At 42.7% G+C, this 23719-nt stretch overlaps 2 pseudogenes; both read left to right on the forward strand.

The window, feature by feature from the left end:
- The first annotated feature begins 15222 nt into the window (after positions 1-15222).
- Positions 15223-15937, forward strand: LOC139005863 (ATPase inhibitor, mitochondrial pseudogene; annotated as a pseudogene).
- A 171-nt stretch (positions 15938-16108) lies between these two features.
- On the forward strand, positions 16109-16456 carry LOC139004896 (cyclin-dependent kinase 2-associated protein 1 pseudogene; annotated as a pseudogene).
- The last annotated feature ends 7263 nt before the right edge of the window (positions 16457-23719 follow it).

Below are 23719 nucleotides of genomic sequence, written 5' to 3' on the forward strand. Positions count from 1 at the left end.
GCCACCAGTCACCGCTGCCCCCCCAATTGCTGTCCCCTCCCTCTGACCACTGGGACCCGCCTTGGCTGGCCTGGTGCTGCCTACCCACTACCTGGCCCCACCCCCCACTCACTGGTCGTTCCACTGTTTGGTCAATTTGCATATTAAGCTTTTATTATATAGGATGGTCAATAAATATTTTAACAGGTGTGTAAGCAAATAAATACACAATGAAATAAAGAAAACGAGGGGTGAGTGAATACGGAGTGAGTTTAGAGCAGGGGTGGGCAAACTTTTTGACTTGAAGGCCACAATGGGTTCTTAAACTGGACCGGAGGGCTGGAACAAAAGCATGGATGGAGTGTTTGTGTGAACTAATATAAATTCAAAGTAAACATCATTACATAAAAGGGTACAGTCTTTTTTTTTAGTTTTATTCATTTCAAACGGGCCGGATCCACGGCTGGTTTAGAGAGTGAGTGAATATAGGTCTAAAACTCAAAGTGCCTAAAGAATATTGAGATCCTCAGGTCTGGGGGAAGATTATGGGATTTTGAGAAGTGTAAGAAAGACACAACTCCTTAAGGTACAAAATCCCTAAAGAACATGTTTGGAGAGAAAAGTCTTATGGGTGCAAGACAGGAAACTGAACTATAATCCTAATGTAATTAATTAGTTTATTCATTTTTTTATTTCAACATATATTTATTAAGCTGCTACTCTATGCCAGGACTAGGCCCTATACTCATTATGTTGCCAGTTGGGGGTTGTTCTAAATTCGTGGTTCCCAGACCTGCTTTGAGGCACATTCCCTGCTCCTTCTCTGTCACAGCATCACCGTCTGCACTGGAGTCCACCAGCTCCCTCCCTAAACCTGGAGGGCTTCTCAGACTGGAAGCTGCTGGGAGACTAGGCCCAGATCTGGGTTTCTGGATTGACAGGTTGGGAGCTCCTGGGCCATATGACCTCCAAGTGATTTTGCACCTGGAATGCTCTAAGATACGAATGGAAACCATAACAAGCACCTGAGTGATATCATCTATCACAACCAAATGATCCTATGCCGTGCAGAAAGCAGATTTCCACTGCCAGTCAACACAGGAAAGCTACTAAGAAAAACAGAAAAACAAGACAGGATCTTCAGAGCATCCCCAAGAGAGAGCTCCTTGGCCAATCTATTCAGCCATCATCCTATCACAAAGCCCAGCTTCCCCAGTAAAGACAAACAACTCAATCACAAGTCAATGGAGCAGAGCTCCATCCTCCAAGGAACAAATGGCAGAGGTACAAGCCCCCATTGGAGCCTTTTGGCCTCAGATACAGAATGAAAACAGAGACAAACATGCAGAAAGTTTGACTCCACTCCCTGCCAAGCTGTGTCTTGTACCTGTCACCTCCCAAGATCTCACAGGAGCCCTTTCTGCCTACTGACTTGATCAGGATGAGGACAGGAATTCTCTCAACTCCCCTGTCCCCTCTAAATCTTTCTGGATACCCACTCATCATTTCTCATCTCTTCTTCCTGCAGACTTTTATATCCCTTCTTTTCTTACACCCTAACTCTGTATGTCAACCCCATTCTTTCTCTTCAGCCTTTCTCCCCACTAGCTCCTTCCCTTCACCTGCAAACATTCCAACACCTTTCCTGGTCCCCATTTGTCAGCATCATAAGATACTATTGATTATCCTTAGTGATACTCTCTCCCAAGCAGACTATCTTCCTAACCTCCCTACTCCTCCCCAATTCCCAGCTTGCAGGCTCAAACAGTGAGGTTTGTCTTTAATAGCTCAAAACAGGAAATGACCTAAACATTATTGCTTGTGGATTCCTCCATCTTCCTTCTAATTCCCAATACACACACAATTAGTTGCCAACTTCTATTTGTTACCCTTTCTAATAGTTAAGGATCATATCTTTCTCTTCATTCCTATGAACATCATCTTCCTTAGCTCTTACAAGGACTATTGTCAGAGTCTTCAGGCCCTAGTTTCTCCACCTCCCCCTACCACCACCTTTTCTAATTTATAGCCTATTTGGGACCACCCTTGTACATGTCTATATTTGATCTTCTCACACTCCTTTAAGCCTGGAAGGATTCACCTCTGTCCTGCCAAATCCTACCCAGCCTTCAAGAGTCTGCTCAGTGGGACCTACTCTAGAAATCCTTTCATCTACTATCCTGCCCCCTCTTACCCTCCCACCCTCCATGAGTCGGAAGTCATCTCAATATCCTCTCAATTCCTATAGCTCTGTCTCTGTGCCTGTCCTAACATACTATCACTTTCTACATTGTGTCCCAGGTGTTCATATATTTTCCTGTCTCCCTTCACACAAAGATTCCTTGAAAGATGTAACTAAGTCATTTATATCTTTATATCTCCTACAGAACTAGGATGATGCCTTTGAATAGATTTTTCCAATGAATAAATGAATGAGTGAATGAATGAATGAACCCCCCAGCTTTCACAGAAGACAGTCACAGAGCATCTATAGCTTCTTGGGCAGGGTCTTTGGGATTCTTGCCCAAAAACAATTTGGTGATTGTAAAAAGTTATCAGTTCAACTATTTACCAGAGCTATGTCTCTTTTTTTATTATTATTGATTTTTTTACAGAGAGGAAGGGAGAGGGATAGAGAGTTAGAAACATCGATCAGCTGCGTCTTGCACACCTCCTACTGGGGATGTGCCCACAACCAAGGTACATGCCCTTGGCCGGAATCAAACCTGGGACCTTTCAGTCCGCAGGCCGATGCTCTATCCACTAAGCCAAACCGGTTAGCGCCAGAGCTATGTCTCTTGACAGCCATCTACAACCACCTGTGTAGAAGCAATGAAATTAAAATCTACTGTATTGAATCAAATTCCTTGAGCAGCCCTATCTTTACCCTACTCCCCAGCCCTCCACCCCACCCCCACTTATGGAAGATGGAAAGCTGCAGCTTCTCTGTTGTTCCTACTGGAATTGTTAACAGCCACCCCACCACCCTGGCCACCCCACCCCCAAGCCCAGCTCAGCCACTGAGCTCATGTCTTCCAGCCTAATTCATTTTCTAGATAGATGGAGCAAATATCTAGCAAATATTATTTATGACTTTGTGATAAATAAGCCTTTTACAGAAGTTATTCAAGGAGTTCTGGGGAATTTCAAGGATAACTTTCAGCAAGTTTCAAAGGTCGGGTCAGCCTGGGATATTGAGCCCATAGTACTTGCCGTACCGTTCATCTGTTTTGAATTATTGGTCTTACCCAGCTTCAGTCGCCTCTCAATGGACTGGCTGTGCTTTAGCTCTCTGGCTGTATTTTATTTCAATAGTGGGCAGGGGACTTTAATAATTATTATTTGTGCTACTCTGACAGTAGGAAGAGAAAAAAGTGGCGGGGGGGGGGGGGGTCTTAATGAAATTCAAGTTCTAACAGATGTGCTGGGAAAGATGGGTTATACCTGACCAACCACCACTGCTCATGTACCCCCACAACCGTGCACACAGATCAGTGGCATCTACTCCTTGCAGAGGAGAGAAGGCATCATGCTGAACCTGGCAGCACAGAGGTGGGGTCATAAGGGCAAGGACTTTCCCAGACAGCCAGGAAGCAATGGGCTAGCTAGGGCCCTTTGCTAACATTTGAATGCACATCTGATCCTCATGTAGAAGCTGCACGTATAGCTTCTTGGAAGCAGAGACTGTGTCTCACTCAACTGAGTCCACAGAATCTAACACTCTGCCAGGCACATAGTAGGCACTCAGTATTTATTGAATTGGGTTAGATTGGAATAGATTGGATTGGACTGGGTTGGGTTGTGTTGAATGGAATTGACTCAAATCAAATTGGGTTCCCATTTCCCTCCACTCTAACTGTAGCTTCCTTCCACAAAGCCTTTTATGTTTTCAATTTTCTTTTAGTGTTGTTGGATTTTTGTGTGTGTTTTGCGGGGGGCGGGGGGGGGGGGTGTGAGCAAGATTTTTTTCTGGTTAGTTTATTTATCTAGTTGTTTGAGTTTGATTTCGATTTACCCTGAGAATGAATTTGCCTGAGGCAGAAGTTTAAAGTATAATATAAAGGTTTTTCCAGATCTATACATTTCTCTCTAGGTTATTTGGCAAAATTCATTTTCCATTCCTGAGACCTAAGACTATCAGCCTACTATTCTATAAATTGTGTAGAATAAAGAATTAAAGAGTACTGCCTTATCTTACACCTTTTAGAATATTAAATTTGTATTGCCTCATTATAGTTTGAAGATGGCTTTTTTGGAGCCTGCTCTACTAATTTGAAACTCTTTATTTGGTGTATTTCACTGGGCACACATAGGTTCTTGAAAAAGTAATTGGTGAAGTGAATTGACTGCAGAAAGCTGGACTTGTTCAACTCTTTGGCTGTTTGTTTTTAACTTCAGAAGGTAGAAAAATACCCACCCCCCCTGTGAGAAATCAATCAAGGGCTGCCTTTGTTTAAGTCTGAGGCACATTCTGCTAGATCCCCTTCCTATAAACATCTGTCCCTCTCACTTACATACTAAATATGGCCTGAAGAAATGCTACCTTGCTTATTTTTTTAAATCAAATTATATTTAAATGCACTAGTGGACATTTAAAAACACACCCCCTGCAATATGAACAACTCTCCAATTTACCTAATAGCAAATATAAATTTTGTCATATTGAGCTTTCTAAAGGAATATTCATCTCTTCTTTGTCCTTTCAGAAAAGACAATTCTCTGCAGGTAGGTTGTAAGCAGTCTCCTTCCTAAGACATAGAGACCAGGGCTGAGGCCCCATCAAGGCACGTATCTATTAGCCCAGTGGTCAGCAAACTGTGTCCCCTTGAGTGTGGCTCTTCCACAAAATACCACGTGTGGGCGTGCACGTACAGTGCGATTGAAACTTCGTAGCCACATTGAAGGGGCCAAAGAGCCGCATGTGGCTCTCGAGCCTCGGTTTGCCTGACCACAGTATTAGCCAGATTTGCATGTAGATACAAATGGAATCCCAGCTCCAAAAGTGAGGTTCAGTAAGAGAGAAAGAGCTGAGATCATCAGTCCCCAAAGAGGTCATTAAATTATGAGGAAGTGTCAATTTTAGAGGATGCAACAGGATGGAGTAACAGAGAAAAGAGAACAGGAAATAATAAATCCATTGGGCAAGAGAGATTGAAAAGCCATAATGAGGGCCTTTGATGTCACTAGCTTATACTTGCTCCTGCATCCAGTTCTGTGTTGGGCCAGGTACACTGAAAAGCCCAGGGACAGAGCTGACAGGGTTTCCAGCTTGTTTATCTGATGACCTTGGATTTTTGCAAGCCTCCCCAGCTTCTGGATGCAAGCCTTCACTTACAAGTCTCTGGCCATTAATTATCCTCCCTTCCCTTCAAGTCTGTTAATACTCATTTCCATAGGTAATGTGTGTGTCCTGGGAGGGGTGGGTTAGGGCTTCCTACCAGGGTGAATCCTTCAGATCTATTTCATGAGGAGAGAGAAATGTAGGCTTTCCCCTTGGACTTCCAAGCATTTGGGGCCAGCTGCATGTCCTACATCACTCGACCTTTTTCTCTCTTTAGCACCTTCCCAGACACAGGGATTTAGGCGCAAATGCCTCATTGTTTATTCTGGTTAACTTGTTACTTAACAAACCACTCTAAAACTTAGTGGTTTAAAACAACAATGTATTATTATCTCCCATGCATCTGTTGCCTGGGTCAGCTGGGCAGTTCTCATTAGGATCCTTCATGGGATTGTAATCTGATAGAAGGGGACCAGGGCTAAAGTCATCTAAAGGCTTGGCTAGACTGGACATCTCATATGGTTTACTCACATGGCTGAGAATTGATAGTCAGCTGGAGGTCAGCTGTGGTTGTTGACCAGAGCACCTCATGCGGCTTCTCCATATGGCTTCACACAGTATGATGGCTGGGTCCGGGAAGAAGTGTCCCAAGAAGCTACCATTCCAAGAGATGCAGATTGAAGCTGTAAAGGTGCTTATGACGTAGCCTACGCCCCTGAAAGTCACTTCCACCACATCCTTTATTGATCAGGCAAGGAATGAAGGTAAGCCTAGAATCAAGAGGAGGGGAATTCTATTCCACCTCTTGATAGGATGAGAAGTATGCAAGCACAGAGAGGGAGGGGCTTGATGGCAGCCAAGCTTGCAAACTCTACCACAGAGCTGTGCCATAGTCTTCTCTTACTCCAAGAGTCTAAAACCACTTTATTCACTTCTGACACTAGGCTGCCTCTATCCCTTTCCCCTTAAACTCACGATCCCCCAATTAATGCTTTCTGTTGGGAACCTATCTCCTATAGGTCACTGAAAGGGGTGTGACAGCTTTCTTTGTAAAGCCACTCCTAAATTCAGCACAGTGGCTTTTGATTCAGAGAATGGCTTCCTTAAAACCACTAGGAAGCTATTAAGTTATTGGGTTTTTAAAAAAATAATCAGAAAAAGTCCATGGGTCTCTACAGAAATTTTCAGGTGTTCCCACCATACTTTACTTGGTTTGTTTGTTTGTTTGTTTGTTTAGAAACCAAACAACAAACCACCTTCTGAGGTTCTTTGGACTTATATTTAAGAGTGGAAAATCAAAAGAAAGGGGGAAAAGACTCTGTGGAAAAGTGAACATTCAACTGAAAATAATGATTCTTGAGAGTTTGTGTAATTCTAAAACCTTTCCCTTTGAAAGGAAAGGGAATCTTCCGAGGCATGAAAACTCTGTAGAGAACCAGTGACTGAAAATCTTCACACCTCAATCTCACTAATGTCCCCTATCCTTCCACAAGCAGGCTGCAGGTGGAAGGAAGGCTGCCAGAAGCAGAGATACTAACCCGTTCACTTTCCCCTGTGAGAATAGGAGGCTCACCTTGACTGGTGTGGCTCAGTTGGTTGAAGCATCATCCTGGACACCAAAAAGTTCCCAGGTTGCAGGTTTAATCCCCAGTTAGTTGGGATGAAGTCACTGATTATTGATGTTTTTCTCCCTCTCCCTTTCTTTCTAGTTCTAAAAAAAAAAAAATCAATGAAAACATATTCTTGAGTGAGGATAAAAAAAAAAAAAAGTAAGTGCGATCCGCTCTGGGCTCCCAGCTGAACCTTCTAAGGACATCTCTATTCTGAGGGTTAGCTCTATTCTGAGGGTGTCCCCCACCCCCAAGAATGATTCCCTGGGTCCCCATCCATACATGAAGCTAAATATTGTGTGAAGCCACTTCCAGTTTCTTGTAGGCTTATGTGGCAGTAAGGGGAGCTAGAAACAGAGGCAGACATGGTTATTTGTATTTTACCCTCATATATATGTTTTCCGTTATCTCCCAGAAGGCATCATGGTTTGGGAGGAAATGCACTGGATTGGGGGTGGGGGGACACATCCTGAGATCTACTTTATGCTATTTCTTTACCAACAAACTGTGTGGTCCACTCTCCAGGCTCCGCTGGAAAATGAGATGGTTCTACTACCAAACAATTTTTAGGGCTCTTCTGTCCCCAAATTTTCCCTCAGGAAAACTAAGGTCAGAAAGAATTGATGACACAGAAAATGTCACGTCACTAGGCTGCACAGAGAAGCAGGATGCACCCCAAGCCAGCAACCACCATTTGAATTGACTTATTTGTCCCAGCCCCATTTCAGGCCATGGTGGGCAGCTGATGAGAAGAGTTTGCAAACTTGCTACCAGAGATAAAATCCACATGCTCTTTTTCTAAAAGACAAGGAATTGGGGTTGGGGTTGGGGTGAGAGTAAGGCCTGTACTCTCAGATCTGGGGATCTCTGTATTCTTTAGCTCTTAATCATTAGATCAGAAAAGGGGGGCGGGGAGGGGAATGAAGGCAGAGGGGGAGGTAAAGGGGAAGGAAAAAAAAAATCAACACCAACAACAACAAAAAAGAGACAGCTTCACACTCAGGTCCTCTGGGACCAAGAACTCCATTCAGAGTTTTCAGAAAATAGGGTCAGGCATGTCTTGTGACCTGAGACCCCAGAGCTCCTCTGTTCCCCATAATTATCTAATACAGCACTCTCCCTGCCAAATACAATGAAACAATTTGTCACTTCAATTATCTGTCAGTCAACACTGAGGCCTTTTCAACAGGCCAGCACATGTGTTTAGAGAGCTTGTCAGTAAGGGCTGTCTAGCCAGACCCATAACCATGGAAAATGGAACCTTTGTTAATTCTAGTTCTTAGAAAAGTAAATCCATTCAATTTCTCTTCTCTCGCTCTCTCTTCTTTTCTAAATGCCTTCAGTTTGGAATTTGCACAAGGAGCTGAATTGGTCCTGCTCTGAACCTTAAATGACTGGCCAAAGGATTTGCATGAGGAAGCAGAAATTAATTATTCCTCTCGGGGCTTTTTCCCCCTGGTTTTCTGTAATTCTGTGTTTAGAAGTGAGATTACACCCTGCGTTAGCATCAGGATGGGGGTAGCGCGAGGGGATGGGTTGGGGGGTGGGGGGTAGGAAGGGGGTGGGGCAGGAAGGTGCTTGCATGTTGTTAGGGCTTCCCAGCCAGTGGGCTTCCCTCCCTACTTCCCCTTTCCCTTCCTTGTCTCTTATGCAGACACAGAGGAAACCCCTTGGGGGAAGAGCCCTTGGGGTTCTTCAGACTCTCACTTGAAGAAGGGAATCCCTAGACCTGAGATCGGTAGCTCCTTCTCTTTTTCCTCTCTGTCTCCTTCTCTCTTTTTCCTTCACTGTAAGGGGACCTGGAGGGAGCACTTGGTCTGTGGCTGAATCACTGAGGCCTACGTGATTCCATGGTTTCCCAGAATAGTCTAATTTGAAATAATCCATCCCAGGGTTAGACTGTGTATGAAGCTCCATTTTGGGCAGGGAATATAACATTACTATAACACAGTGTGCCAGCAACAAAGCCCAAGGACCGTTCAGGGTTCTCAAAGGTGCACACACACACACACAGGAGTGGCTAACATGTTTTGAAGGTGGGAGCTGGGAGTGGTCACACATGAGTTCATTCATTGTAGTGTTAGGTTGACACTTCTATCTGGATTGTTTTTATAGTGATTTTTTACATACATTGTCCTATAGCAAATCTCTTATATAAAAGGCCATCACGTCCAAACGAGCAGCGGCTCTCACAGTGGGAGGTGCTGGGCAGCGAGCTACTAGTGGCAGAGAGCTACGAGAGGCGATGGGCGGGGTGGCCAGCTGAGGCAAGCCGAAGCGAGCTGGGCCTCTAGTAATAGTATAATGTGTTTTAAAATGTAAGATTTCAGATACATTGAAGTTTTGTCCCACTTCAGACACAGATTTTCCCCAACCTGAAAATCTATCCTCTCCGCACCCAGCCCCATGGGTTGTGTTCCTATAACAAGCCTGTTGCTGAAATCTATTACTTTCACTCCTTCCAGGCCTAGGACCCTGCACAACAAAAAGAACACATATTGGTGTGTCCCAGGCATTGGAATTCTGTCTCCAGGACATCTAAGAAAATAGATCCCCAAAGATTTTTAAGCCACAGCTCATCCTGTCTCCCCAAGGTGAGATTTTCAGGCTTATCCTGACTCTTATCTGATGGGAATCATTCTTTCCTTTGCTCTGTCTTTCTTCAGCCCTCCTTCTCACTTTCCTACTCTCTTCCATTCTCTCTTTGCCCAAGAATTTCCTGTCCTACTTTTTCCTGCCAGTCCTTTCTCTGTATTGCTTTCTCCTCTTATCCTTAGGATGTTCTGTTTCCTTCTCTCTTTTTCCTCTCTGAACCCTAAGAATTTCATAGCCATCCCCATAGCTCTGGGTAGTACACAGAGATAAATCACCCTTTCTTCTTCTTCTTCTTCTTTTTTTTTCTGTATCGTAGGTAAGAAAATATAAGCCCAAGTAGAAAGGTCTTAAATTCAGTCAGGAACTCAGAGGTGAAGCTGCCAAATAAATAAGTCAATATCACCTCCAGGTAGACCCAATCCCAGCCAGGTACCCTAATGGGGATCCCTCCTCCATCTCTCCACCAGAACACACACACAGTGTACTTTTCTCCACTTGACGGAGGTGGCAGATTCCTCTAAGAACGATCCTGGCAACAAACCTGAAGGCGATTCAAGATGTAACTGAGTCCTTTTTCTCCTACGCCTTGAGTGGAGCCTCTTTTCAGCTCCAGAGGAGGGTCCATCAAGGCTGACATGAGGACAGGGAAGAAAACAGCCTTTCTTTCTAAACAAATTCTCTGTAAGTAAACTGGGTCCTACAAAATGACTTTGAAAAGCCACTCATCCCAAATGTAACAAAATTATTTTGGAATGTTTTCAGGCTGGAAATATATATATATATATATATATATATATATATATTATATGCATTATTTTCTAGAAACCCCATGTTTTCAAGAAAGTTCATTTTTCAATAAGCCCTAACTTCATTCTTTACTTTTCTAAGATTATTCTGATTGATTTAGAGATTCTTCCAAATATCAGTCCTACATTTAGTATAGAAAAATTAGCAACCATTGGGGCAATAAAAAATCTATGTCCCAATACTAAAAGCAGAGAATTTCTAGAAGAGCCAAAGTCTCGGCAGGATCAGGACAATTTAACAAGCATCTCCTGTGAATATCCTGTGTATAATGGTATATAGCACTGAGCAAATGCCAAACCACAAGGCTGAAGGAAGTGAGGGAGGGGAAAGATCAGATCACAACCACCAATGCACAAATGCAGGGTCTAAGTGAGGGGGGAGGGAGGAGTGGCCAGTCTGTTTTCTCTCAACTCAGGGACAGGCAGGGCTCTCACCTCCCCCACCTTTTCCCCAACCTCCCTACTGACCTACTCCTCCTCCCCCCAAAAATCCCCTTCACTTTATTGACACCAGTGTTTAACCTTTGACCCCTGGCAACCTCCACTGTTTGCTCCTTGGGAAACGCGGGTGACACGGTTGCCCTCTCTCCTGGTCACTCCCCAGAGAAAGGGGGGCAGAAAGAGCCCCGAGCTGAATGAGCATTCTGTGCGGCCACAGGCGGGGGCTGTGTCTAATCCCATCTCCGGCCTTGCACAGTTGAGAAGCGTTTCCCAAGGAGCGAAGACATTGGCAGTGTGGCCGATTCTCTGACTCTTAGGAATATCATTTTTCCAGCAGACTTTTTGATCCTCTCATCCTGCCTTTAGATAGTCCCAACTTTTCTTTCCCACAGCCAACCTCCCTCTAAACCTAGGAAAGAAAAATATATATTTGGAGGAATGAGAACTGCCTACTGCGGTGAATTCAGGGACTAGAGCCCATCCGTGGAGAAAATCTTTCCATCCAGAAGGAAAAGGAAAGGGGCACCCAGAGGAAATCAGGCCAAGCTTTGAATATGTGCACTGCTGTCCCTCTGGTCATCCGAGTGTCTCAGAGATGCCGGGGGACTTGGGGATCTCGGCCTGATACCTAAATACCAGGGACATTCATTTGGATAGTTAAGGCTTTTACATGCTTCCTTAGACTCTACTCCTTTAGCTTTTTCTGGTTATGATCACAAAATGTCCAAAAATGGCATTTCTCTTGGGTGACTTCACAGTATACATATTTTATATACAATTTAATCAGAAACCCAAAGATGATTTACTGAAAGCAGCCTAAACACCAATTTGCACCCTTCTGAGAAACAGTGAGTAAAGCTTTCTGGGTTGTGAAGCAAAATTGCTGAAAAAGCAGCGATGCAAAATTTTAAAACACATAATACTTCACTGAACGCAATGAGTATAAACCATTTAAAACTATTTTACACATAAGATAGTAAGCACTGCCTGCACTAACTTCATTTAATAACTTGCTTCTTATTATTAAAATTCTAACTCAATGAAAGTGATTGACGATCACAGAACATAATTGCAGTTTGGGGGGAGGTAGTCACCAACCTGGGAACAAGGAGGAAAGGGCCATAAAGGCCAGAAGTCACAAAGCCTGGATCTGCTTCCAAGTATTTGAATGATAATGTAGTTATTAATGATAAAGATAATAATTAATTCATAGCATGAAAATAAAAATAGTGGGCTGTCTTACTCTCAGGTCTGATGTACCAGGTTAATGTATGCAAAAGCATTTCATAGATTTACAGATGAGCTGACCACGTGTGCAGACTTTAAGTATAGATTTTAAGAACAAAACACATGAAAGATTTTATTTTTGTCTTCAATGCATAAGTATTCATGAATTTGTATATGCTTAAATACATACACATACTTACTTATAATAAATACATATGTGTAATGTATGCATATATATGTGCATATTTATACACACACATAGACACATATATCACCCATTCATAACCACACAAGTCAGAACAAACATCTACTCAGACAGCGTCTTGCCCAACTCTTTTGTAAGGCTCACTGGGCTGACCTGTCAAAATGTAGAATTTGTGGTAGATTTTACTTCATCTCCCTGAACATGGTGATAGTCTAATCTGAAATGTTGCTTCACAATATTATCAATATAATCACTTTACATTCATGTAGACTCTAACTCTGGAGAAATTTTAAGTTTATAGAGAGAGGGAAGCAAACAAGTATTTTTCATTCTCCCATCCATGTGGCAGTCCAGCCTTTTTTTAATGAAATGGAAAGAAGCAATAAGGAGGATCAAAGAGTGTCATATAAAACTCTAGGGAGCTTCTAAGGACTTTGCCAAGTAGCAAATTCAAAACACATAATACTTCACATTTCCCCACAAACAGACATCTCAGCAAGTAGTGTGTGTGTGTGTGGGGGGGGGGTGTACAATTCCTATAAGTAGGAAGCAAAGGACTCCAAGAAAACTAACAGGTGTTTCAACCACATTTGAAACAGCAAGGGAGAAGGAAGCTGAAGTTCTGATCTGGGGAGGTTCTGAAGAACAATGCGGCCATTGGAAAGTACTTGTTGGGGCCACTGGGCTGTGAAAGCCCGCTGATAGACATGCAAATGTGAAGGGGCCTGAATAGACTCAGCAAAGCTGCATTTCCACAGGCTGGGCTATGGGCGGGGGGGGGGGGGGGGGGGGGGGGGGGGGGGGGGGAGCTTTGGGGACATAGACGAAAGCATATGCCCCTCAGCCAAAAATAACATTTGCACTGTAAGGACTTTTAGGTAGAGCTGAAATGAGCCATTGAATGCTTTTTTAAAAGTGCCATTGGATTCTGAAAGGGCAGTAATAATGCAAATTTGAAGTTTGCCTTAGTTGATTGGGTCGAGGATTCACCAATTAATCATAGACGCAGAAAACGATTATTTGGTCTCACTGATGAAATGCTTTAAAAAAAAAAATACTATATTCAAACATCTGAATCTGACAACCTGAAAAAAACAGGAAGGCCTTTTAACCTCTAAAATTCACCTGAGCTGAATAAATAGCTGAGAGCTGTATTTAAGGTTGCATTGACACTCAGCCACAGGTTAGAGCCCCTAAATTCCTGAACCTTTTCTGAGCCTGGTCTCTGAGGGGACAGCAAAGAGCTGGGCTAATGCCCCAGTCCCTTCACAGGCTCAGCCCTGAGAAACATCCCTAAAGCCCCCTTCCCGGTCTGAAGGAATAGCCACTAACCCTAATTTCAAGGACAAAGAATGAAGAAAACCTTCCTTCTCAACTCAGATTCTGAGTGTCTGATATTAAACTGATTATCCAGAATGTTGGCTTCCTGCCCAGCAAAATGAAAATTTAAAAACTGCAAATGTCTTTTTTATTATTAATAACATTTTTATTGATTCAGAAAATACACCTGGTGTATTTCTTCTTGACTTTTGTGTTGACATTTGTTGAAATTGTTTTAGTGTTGTGTATAGGTTCCTGTCTCAAATGAAGGTGTAAAAAGAATTTTCAATAAAAATAATAATGTGTGGATGAGAAAAGCAGAATGTGAGTTGGATCTGTGTAAAATGAACTAAATAATTTTTCAACTTTTTTTCTATAAGGTTCACATGCAGTGAAACAATTCTTTCTAAAAGTAAGAAATCATTTGAAACGTTTCAATAAATATTTTGACTGAAAATGTATTTCACACAGAGAGATAAGGTCTGTATTTTTTGCAAAGACCTTCTGACAACCCTATCCTAGACTTGCTTTATAAAATAAGGGCCTCCTGAAGAAGAGGTTGGAAAACCTCATCTCGACCGTCATTGTCTTCCTCCTATTCACTACCATCCAGAAATAAAACAGTCAATCCTCCAGCTTCCAAGTTTGGTCTCTATTACTTGGTTGGATCTTGTTTCCCTCCACCCTGACCCTCCTTCCCAAACGTTCTATATCCATTCAGAGGGACATCAAGGCCTGGAATGCAAGAGTCTGGGAACCTAGGAAGTGCTCTACTGCATCTTAGGAGGTGTAGTCCTCATAAGTAATTTGTTGTGGCCATGGAGCAAAATAGCAGATTAGAAGGGCTTGCAGAAGATTGTTTTTGCAAACGCTCCAAAACCAGATAATGAAATAGAAGACAATCACAACTTGGGACAGCAAAATTTCCTCATAAGAAAATACGCTAAACTGTGGGGTTGCATTATTTAACATCTTTAGTTATTGCTATGGTGGGGTTGACCAGAAATCCATTTCCTTATCAACAGGAAAAGTTAAAAGATGCTACTTGCAGGTAGTGCCACACTTCCTGGAGAGAAAAGAGAGTCATTTACAGGTATAAGGGTGGCTCCTGTAATATAATACAGGCTCAAAACTGTAATCCCTTACTTTAACAAACATATGCATTTTCTTACTTCTAAAAAAGGGCCTTAAAAAAGTTTATATACTTTTGCAATTATTGAAATACTAGAGGCCTGGGTGCACGAAATTCGTGCACGAGTAGGGTCCCTAGGCCGGGTTGGCAATCAGGGCCAATTAGGGCCTTCCTACTCCTGGCTCCCAGCCAGGGCCTTCCTTCATTCTGTGCCGCTCCCTGGTGGTCAGCACACGTCATAGCGAGTGGTCGAGCTCTCCGTCAGTCAAACTCCCAAGGGGACAATTACATATTAGCCTTTTATTATATAGGATTTTTCACAATAATGAAGTAACCTTAATTCTTAATCTATGGCACAGAGCTCACCACTTGACTCATTGAGCCCCTGACTTCTCTCAGAAAAAAATCACAACAATGGTGGCAGTCATCAACCTTGCTCAAACAAATGCTGCCTTCTCACATTGTGTTTAAGCCTGTAGATATGCACAAGGGTTTCTCTATGGGGGGAGCTATGCACTAGAAAATATATATATATATATATATATATATATATATATATATATGGAGAGAGAGAGAGAGAGAGAGAGAGAAAATATGCAAATTAGGCCGGGACACCCTAACGGGTCATGACTGGACAGGAGAAGTTGTGCACAGCATCGGGGCAGGATGAACTGGGGACCGACTCCCTTAGTAGTCCTGCAGGGTCAATCTCAAGAGGACAGGACAGGCACCAATGGACCAGCGCTGCTGGCACGATTCCAACAGTGCTGCTGGCCTCCTGGAATGCGGTCTCAGGCACTGAGGCTGCTTCCCACCCTTTGGACTGGCTCCCTTAGTAGTCCTGCAGGTTGAATCTGAAGAGGACAGGCCAGGCATCAACGGACCAGCGCTGCTGGCACTTGAACGTGAGCAGACAGAAGGAAAAAATACCTTCAAGGCCTGTCCAAGGTGGTTTGCATTTAAAACCAAGTGGGGTGGTCCGTAGCTGCGCGGCACTGCCAACCACGGCAGTCTCGGCGTCAGCGGCGTGGCTGTGGCTCAGTGTGGGGAGTGAGGGCCATGCAAGCCGGAGGCTTTGGCTGCAAATGGTCAGCTAATTTCAGCTCCGAGGCGGTTGCAATCAGGGAAGCTGGTGAGACCTTCACAAAAAAAGAGAAGGCTGAAGAGGAATGATACTTCCAAGAGCGGACTAAAGAACAGCTGGCAGCCTTAAAGAAACAACATGAAGAAGAGATCACTCATCATAAAAAGGAGAGTGAGCGTCTGCAGAAAGAAATTGAGTGGCACAAGCAGAACATCAAGAAACTGAAAGATCAGGATACTGCGGCGGTGTCAGGGTGAGGGGCAGCCATATTTGCTGGTGTGGCCCGGTGCGGCCCAAGCCGTCAACAACAAAAAGTGCGCGGGAGCTCCGTGGGCGCACGGATGCCAGGCCCGCCTCGCTGCCTCTGGGCCTCACCGCTGCTGCCGCCTCATGGGCCAGGCCCCGCTGCACCCCGCCATCTGGGGGGCATGTCTTACAAACCAAACTTGACCGTGCACATGCCCGCTGCCTCCCTCAATGCTGCTGGGAGTGTCCACCTGCCTTCCACCAACATGGCGACGTCCTCCCAGTACTGCCAGCTGCTGAGTGACTACAGACCACCATCTCTAGGCTACCCTCAGGGAACAAGGAACAGCCAAGTGCCCCAGAGCAAATATGCTGAGCTGCTGGCCATCATCAAAGAGCTGGGGAAGGCGATCCGACCCATGTACGCGGGCAGCAAGAGCGTGATGGAGAGACTGAAATGAGGCCTCATCCACATGAGAGGGCTGGTTCGAGAGTGCTTGGCCGAGAAGGAGCAGAATGCCAGGTCCTAGCCTCCCAGTCAGCGCGAAAGGCTTTCCATCTTCTTCCAAGAAGTGACAGCTCATTGCCAACCCCCCACCTTCAGATGAAACTTGGTTTCAAAATGGTAACAGCTTGGTTTCTCCTCCTCGTGCCCCTCCTGTGGTTCATCAGGCTCCGAACCTCCCATCTCTGCGATGGAGAAGAGATTTTTGCAGTTATTAGGTTTACATGTTAGTTAGGAACTACCCAGGGTGTTTTGTGTGTTTTTTTAAAGCATTGATTTACATCATGCACGTCAGTTACCTATCACAGCAAACCATAGTTGGCCTCCCAGATACCGGTGTTTCTCTTCTGGATACATTTCTGTTACTCGCATGGTTCTTTATGTTTCTCTTCTGAGTTGATCCAACTCTGAGGGTTTGTTTCAGCGAGTCCTGAGGCAGTGCTTTAGTAGCCAGTGCCCACTCTCCACACAGAATAAATTCTGCTCAATGTAACTTTTTTTTTTTTTTTGCTTAAGCATTTGCATGACTATTAGTACTTTGAAGTCAATCTTTAAAATGCACAAGTTATAAATAGAGAAGAAAGAGCAACTTATCAAACCTCACCTGACAAGGACCCCTGAAATTTCCCCTAAGGATGTATGTAGATTTCAGTTCTGCCTTTCCCATCAGTGGATCCAAACATCTGGAAGAAAGTGACTAATACTGTTTGCATCTTTGTATGTATTTATTACTTAATGTAATAAAGCTTATTTTCATTAACAAAACAAAAAAGAAAGAAAGAAACTGAAAGATCATGCTGATGATTAAGTGCACACAGTTCCTCATAGAATGGCTACATACTGTCCACTTCTATGAAGACATAGTTCTGGTAACTAATATCTATCTATGCTGCCAACAGATTATAATAAATTGTGATCAGTGGAAAAAAACAAACAAGTGTGGTGATGTCAGAATTACCCAAGCACGCCCCAAATCCCTTCACCTGCCCAGATGCCTAGGGTTCCTTTACAGCTGGGATGAGCCCAGTGCTGCCCAGTAGCCTGGACACCAGGCCTGACCTCTTCTCTGGTTTGGTCCAAACATCTGAAGTTCGCATTAGTTGCCAACTTAAGAAATTGGAGCGTTCATGTAAAATCAGGATTCCCCACCTCTCTTTCCAAGGTGGCCAATTGGGCTACCAACCAAGGATGGTCAGTGTCACTTCAACCCTAAGAGGAACCCCTAGCTTGGGGGTGTGGTGAGGAGGAAGATATCCGTGCAGACAGTTCAGTTGTGTAAACTCCTGCTGACTGTGGCACAGCCCAACAGTGTGGCCACTCAACTGCAAGGCAGCACAGCCATGAAACAGTGCGGGTGTTAAACGAGGCCCCTCTCCAGCTTTCAGGGGGCTCCACCTGCTCCAACCCAGTGCACCCCACTCTGCCCTGAGCTGCCCAGTGCACCCCACTCTGCCCCAGTGAGACAGCCTCAATGTTTCAGCTCCAGCAGACAGAACACGTCCCAGCAGAAAGGGAAAGTGTAGCCCTGGCCGGTGTTGCTCAGTGGATAGAGGCTCTGCCTGAGAACTGAAAGGCCCAGAGTTCAATTCCCAGGCAGGGCACATGCCTGGGTTGTGGGCTTGATCCCCAGTGTGGGGCATGCAGGAGGCAGCCAATCAATGATTCTCTCTCATCATTGATGTTTCTATTTCCCTCTCTCTCTGAAATCAATCTATACTAATAAAAGGGTAATATGCTAATTAGATCAAACAACTTCTGGATGACTTTCCGGATGTCCTTTTGGACAAAACCTTGGTGGTGGGGCCGAGGCAGAGGCAGTTAAGGGCAATCAGGCTGGCAGGGGAGAGCAGTTAGGATGATCAGGCTGGCAGGAGAGAGCAGTTAGGGAGATCAGGCTGGCAGGCAACTGAGCGGTTAGGAGCCCGCGGTCCCAGATTGCAAGAGGGATGTCCGACTGCCAGTTTAGGCCCCCCAGGCATCGGGCCTAAACCAGCAGTCGGACATCCCCAAAGTGGTCCCCAATTGGAGAGGGTGCAGGCTGGGCTGAGTGAATCCCTCCCCCTATGCACAAATTTCATGCACCGGGCCACTAGTGTGTGTGTGTGTGTGTGTGTGTGTGTGTGTGTGTGTATTTATTTATTTATTTATTTATTTATATTTTATTTCAGAGAGGAAGGAAAGGGAGAGAGAGATAGAAACATCAGTGATGAGAGAGAATCATTGATCTTCTGCCTCCTGCACACCTCCTACTGGGGACTGAGCCCACAACCTGGGCATGTGCCACGATGGGAAATCCAACTGTGACCTCCTCGTTTATAGGTCAAACTGAACCACTGAGCCACACCAGCTGGGTGAGAATACAGGTCTTAATGATGTCTGGTTAAAGATGGAGGACTGAATGTATATATTATTCTCTTCTTCCTATTCCATAAGACAAATATTCTGGAAAGGAATGACACAACAAAACATTGGAAGCTGGAGAGCAGGTGGATGAATGTGTAACTGACTAAGCAGTCTGCAGATAATGAATACTAAGAGAAAACTGGAGAAATAAGAGGAACAATCCAGTTTACATCATGAAACACCCAACAGTTAGCACCAGATACCTCTGGAAATGGGGCGGGGAGGGGAAGTAAAGGTGGAGCTAAAATCAGGAGAAAAGTCTAAGAGATTTCGAGATCTCTAGATGCCACTGATGACTGCTCCTTCCTTTACCCTGCCAGAAAACTGGAGATTTGTTAACCAAAGAAGGTAAAAGTTAGGCTCTTAGGACCAAAGAACATCACGGCATATTGGGAGAAAGAGGGAGTACCATAATGAAAACGGGGAGTTACATGAAAATTTAGGTTCTCGGTGTTGAGGCCCTTACTCTTATTCTCCCTTTTGGCATTGAGATCACAGACAAGCAGACATATGACTCTTCAGGAAGGAAATTGGTAAAACCTTCTCTGGGAAATCCACTCAGAGCATGAGATAAGACCTAAGCATACTGATTTGGGAAGCTCCCTAATGAAGCGACACAGCCAAAACACCTTAGAGTAAAACCCACAGTAAATAAACTCTGCCCTCTCACCCAGGGCTTCCAGTAGCCTTTCCATGACCCACTCTCAAGTATGAAGCAACAGCCAAATATGAAGAGATCTCTGAGGAAGACCTATAATATAAAAGGCAGGTGCCAAAACAAACAGATGAAAGCAACTTGAACAAAAGAGTTGGAGGGCAAAAACTTAACAAGAAATAAGAAAATATTTCATCCATGAAATAAGAACAGGTAATTTTTTTAAAATATATTTTTATTTATTTTAGAGAGGAAGGGAGAGGGAGAGAGAGATAGAAACATCAGTGATGAGAGAGAATCATTGATTGGCTGCCTCCTGCATGCCCCCTACTAGGGATCGAGTCCACAAACTGGGCATGTGCCCTGACTGGTAATCCAATCATGACCTCCTGTTCGTAGGTTGATGCTCAAACACTGAGCCACACCAGCTGGGCAGAACAGGTAATCTTAAAAAGCAACATTGAAAGGACAAAAAGGAAGATATTGGAAATTTAAAATATGATACCAGAAATGAAAAACTCAATGTAAGAATTGAAATACAAACTTGGAGACCTTTCCTCCAAAATAGGCCAAAAAGACAAAGGGATCCATGTAGAGAATTCCCTTGAGAAGATGGAACATGATGGATATACATAGGAACTTCCTTTCAAGGAAGGAAGACTATGAAAAGGGAGGTAATCGGAGTAACATTACTTTGGAGAAACCTCTCCAGCACTATCTCAGGTGATCAAGGTTAACATCAACAGTGCAAAGTCATGTTGATAAGTAGTATGTATGCTGGAGATGATATGATGAGAAGGAAAATTTACTTCTGTGATCTTTCTCCCCAAAACATATACTAGTAACCTCTGTCTAACCATGAGGAAAACATCAGACAAATCCTAGTTGAGGGACATTCAAAACTATGTTCACGAGGTCATGTTGATATTTCCAAACTCCAATCCAACACCTCAGGCTTCTTTATTTTCCGCCCCTCCGCCCTTTCCATACTGTAAGTCCCTTTTGGTCTCTGTTTCTCCCTGTGTGTCTGCTTTATTCATCTTTTTTTCTCTCTCTAGATCAGCTTTCTCTACTTCTTCAATCCACATGATAGAAAGCATGGCTGTGAATAGTTCCTAAACTGTGTATTACAGATTCAGTGAACTAGAGAGAAACAGGTTTCTCCTTGTCTAATTTCAAAATGCCTATGAAAGAGTGAATGGCCTAGTCTCTGCCAGGTTCCCTAACAGTGGCCTGAAGGGGGGAATGTGGTCTGAAACTGGTACTTTGGTGGAGTGGGGGAGTGTTAGCTCCCAGAAGAGTGGTGAGAAGTTCCTAAAAGAAGTGGGGCAGTGAGAAGGAAAAACAATAGCCCACAGACTGAGAACAGAACAGCAGACCTGAGGAGGGAATGGGGAGAATGCTAGAAGCAAATCTCAAAATCCTTTGGCAAGCTCTGAGTCAACACAGCTATTATTCATAGAGATTCCAGAGGGGGAAAAACACACACACACAAAAAAAAACAAATGAGGTCTATGAAAAATATACAGCAGAATGACAGGAAACTCATTTCAAAAATTCAGGGACAGAACATACTTCTTAAAATTATTTAATGCAAGATTCAGGAAATTAATTCATAAAACATTTTGGTATTCTCAAAAAAATACAAAAACAGAGGCAGGTCATCTTAAGAATAAAATAAGAAAAGATGAAAGGATAACAATATGAGGTGAAAATAAATGTGATTGAGGTAAGAATTGTAAATAAACTCAAATATATCCATTAAACCAAAATATAGAGGAAAAATCTGAAAGATTTATGAGAAAAAGTATGTTATGTACATATGTCTAGATCAGAGCCCATTGCAGAGTAAGCCCTCAAATATCTGTAATACAAATAAACAATCAAATCTAAGGATTATTTCTCATGAAAAATGAGAACTGGAACTGAAGCAACAGCTTTATATGTATATAAAATATATGTAACTAAAATATATTAAAAAAACAAATAAAAATGGGAGAATGGGTGTTGAAGGAGTAAAGTACATTTTAGGCAAAAATCAATAAACAATGACCCAAACCTAAAATATAATTTAGGATATTTAAATTATCAGATGCAGATAAAAATTCTCTAAGATCCAAAAATTATATATATATATATATATATATATATATATTAAAAGATTATCTTCAAAGGAATAAACACTAGACTGCTTTAAAATTCTATGCTGCAGTACTAAATGTCAGATGAAAAGTCTACACAGTTTTGATAAGAAGAGGTTGTGGCCCAAGAATTACTCCCAGGAAATGTATCTCCATTATGAAGGAAAGATATGATCATATAAGCAAAACATATGAATATATATAATTTTTCTTAAAGAGTCTTAAAATAACACTGAACTAAATGAGAGCTGGAGGAGTTGTGGTATTAAATGACAGTGAGCGATTGCAGCAGACAAACAGTATGAATAGCTGTTGCAAGTCTGGTTAAATAACTAATTGCAAATGTTTTTAAAATTACTTCTAAAACAGAAGATGCATAATGTAAAAATAACAATTTAGAAACAATAATGTGATGGTTTCACAAATGAATTCTTTCAAACTTTCAATGAACAGATAAAACTCTTTTATCTGCTATTTAAACCTTTTCAAAGCATATGAAAAAATGGAAAACTTCCCAGTTAATTTTACAAAGTCTGCACAACTCTCAAATCAAACCTAAGAAACAAAAAGGAAAACTAAATGCTAATCTCACTTGTTATTTTAATCTAAAAATCTAACTAAAGTATTAGCAATGGAATCCAACAGCGTATTAAGAGTAATATTTGATGACCAAATAAAGTTTATTCCAGAAATGAAGGATGATTCAATCTTATTAAATCAACTAGAAACCCAGTGCATGAATTCATGCATGAGTGGGGTCCCCCAGCCTGGTGATCCAGGCCGATCGGGGTTGGCCAGCTGGGGGGAGGGACCACGGGAGGTTGGCTGTGGGAGTACACTGACCATTAGAGAGCAGCTCCTGTATTGGGCGTCTGCTCCCTGGTGGTCAGTGCACGTCATAGCGACCAGTCAACCGGTTGTAACGGTCGCTTAGGCTTTTATATCTATAGATATACATTAACACAATAAGTCAAAGCATATGAATAACTTGAGGGAAACTAAATGATATTAAAATGACTTTACAGTTATTTCTAATTTCTTTTAACAACAATAAACTAGAAATGAAAGGATACTCCCTTAACCTAATTAAGAATATTTATTTTGTAAACTGATGAACCGAGTGGATCCAAAGACATGGAAGCATGGAACAGAGTGCAGAGGGAAGGCGGGGGATGGTGGGTGGATGGGAAATAATCATCCAAAGACCTTGTATGCATATATGCATAACCCATGGATACAGACAGTGGGGTGGTGAGGACATGGGGTGGCAGATGGGGTGGGCTGGAGGGGGTTGATGGGAGAAAAAAAAGGATATATGTAATACTTTCAACAATAAAGATTTTTAGAAATAATAAATAAAATAAAAAGAATATTTATTTTGAATCAGATTTCACTATCATATTTCATGATGAGATAGTAGATTAATCTTCTTTAAAGTTAGAGACAAGATATGGATATTAGCTATCACTGTTAACATGAAAATTCTAACCTATGCAATAAAATAAGAAAAGAAAATTATATAAATCATATCTACACAGAGGAAGATAAAATAAATTATCTGCAAATCATTTTACCTATTACCTACAAAATAAACTTTAAAAGTAAGGAGAATTATTAGAAAGGAAGGTGTGTAATTACAAATATGTGTATATAAGTCAATATGTTTCCTATATACCATAAAGGAAAGGATAGAAATGATATAAGAAAAAATAATATAGATGCAACAAAACAATAAATAAATTACCCAAGACTCTAACAAAGTTGTTGATTTCTAGACAAAATGGTTCTATCAGTTCATGCTTTGATACACACCTTGTTAATAATAGATAAAATCGCCCTAACCAGTTTGGCTCAGCAGATAGAGTGTCGGCCTGCGGACTCAAGGGTCCCAGGTTCGATTCCGGTCAAGGGCATGTACCTTGCTTGTGGGCACATCCCCCATGGGGAGTGTGCAGGAGGCAGCTGATCGATGTTTCTAACTCTCTATCCCTCTCCTTTCCTCTCTGTAAAAAATCAATAAAATACATTTTAAAAAAATAAAAATAATAGATAAAATCGCCCTAACCGGTTTGGCTCAGTGGATAGAGCA

The sequence above is a fragment of the Myotis yumanensis genome, unplaced genomic scaffold (genome assembly GCF_028538775.1).
Source record: "Myotis yumanensis isolate MYYU_CA2020_CCGP unplaced genomic scaffold, mMyoYum1.0.hap1 SCAF_3, whole genome shotgun sequence".
Taxonomy (NCBI): domain Eukaryota; kingdom Metazoa; phylum Chordata; class Mammalia; order Chiroptera; family Vespertilionidae; genus Myotis; species Myotis yumanensis.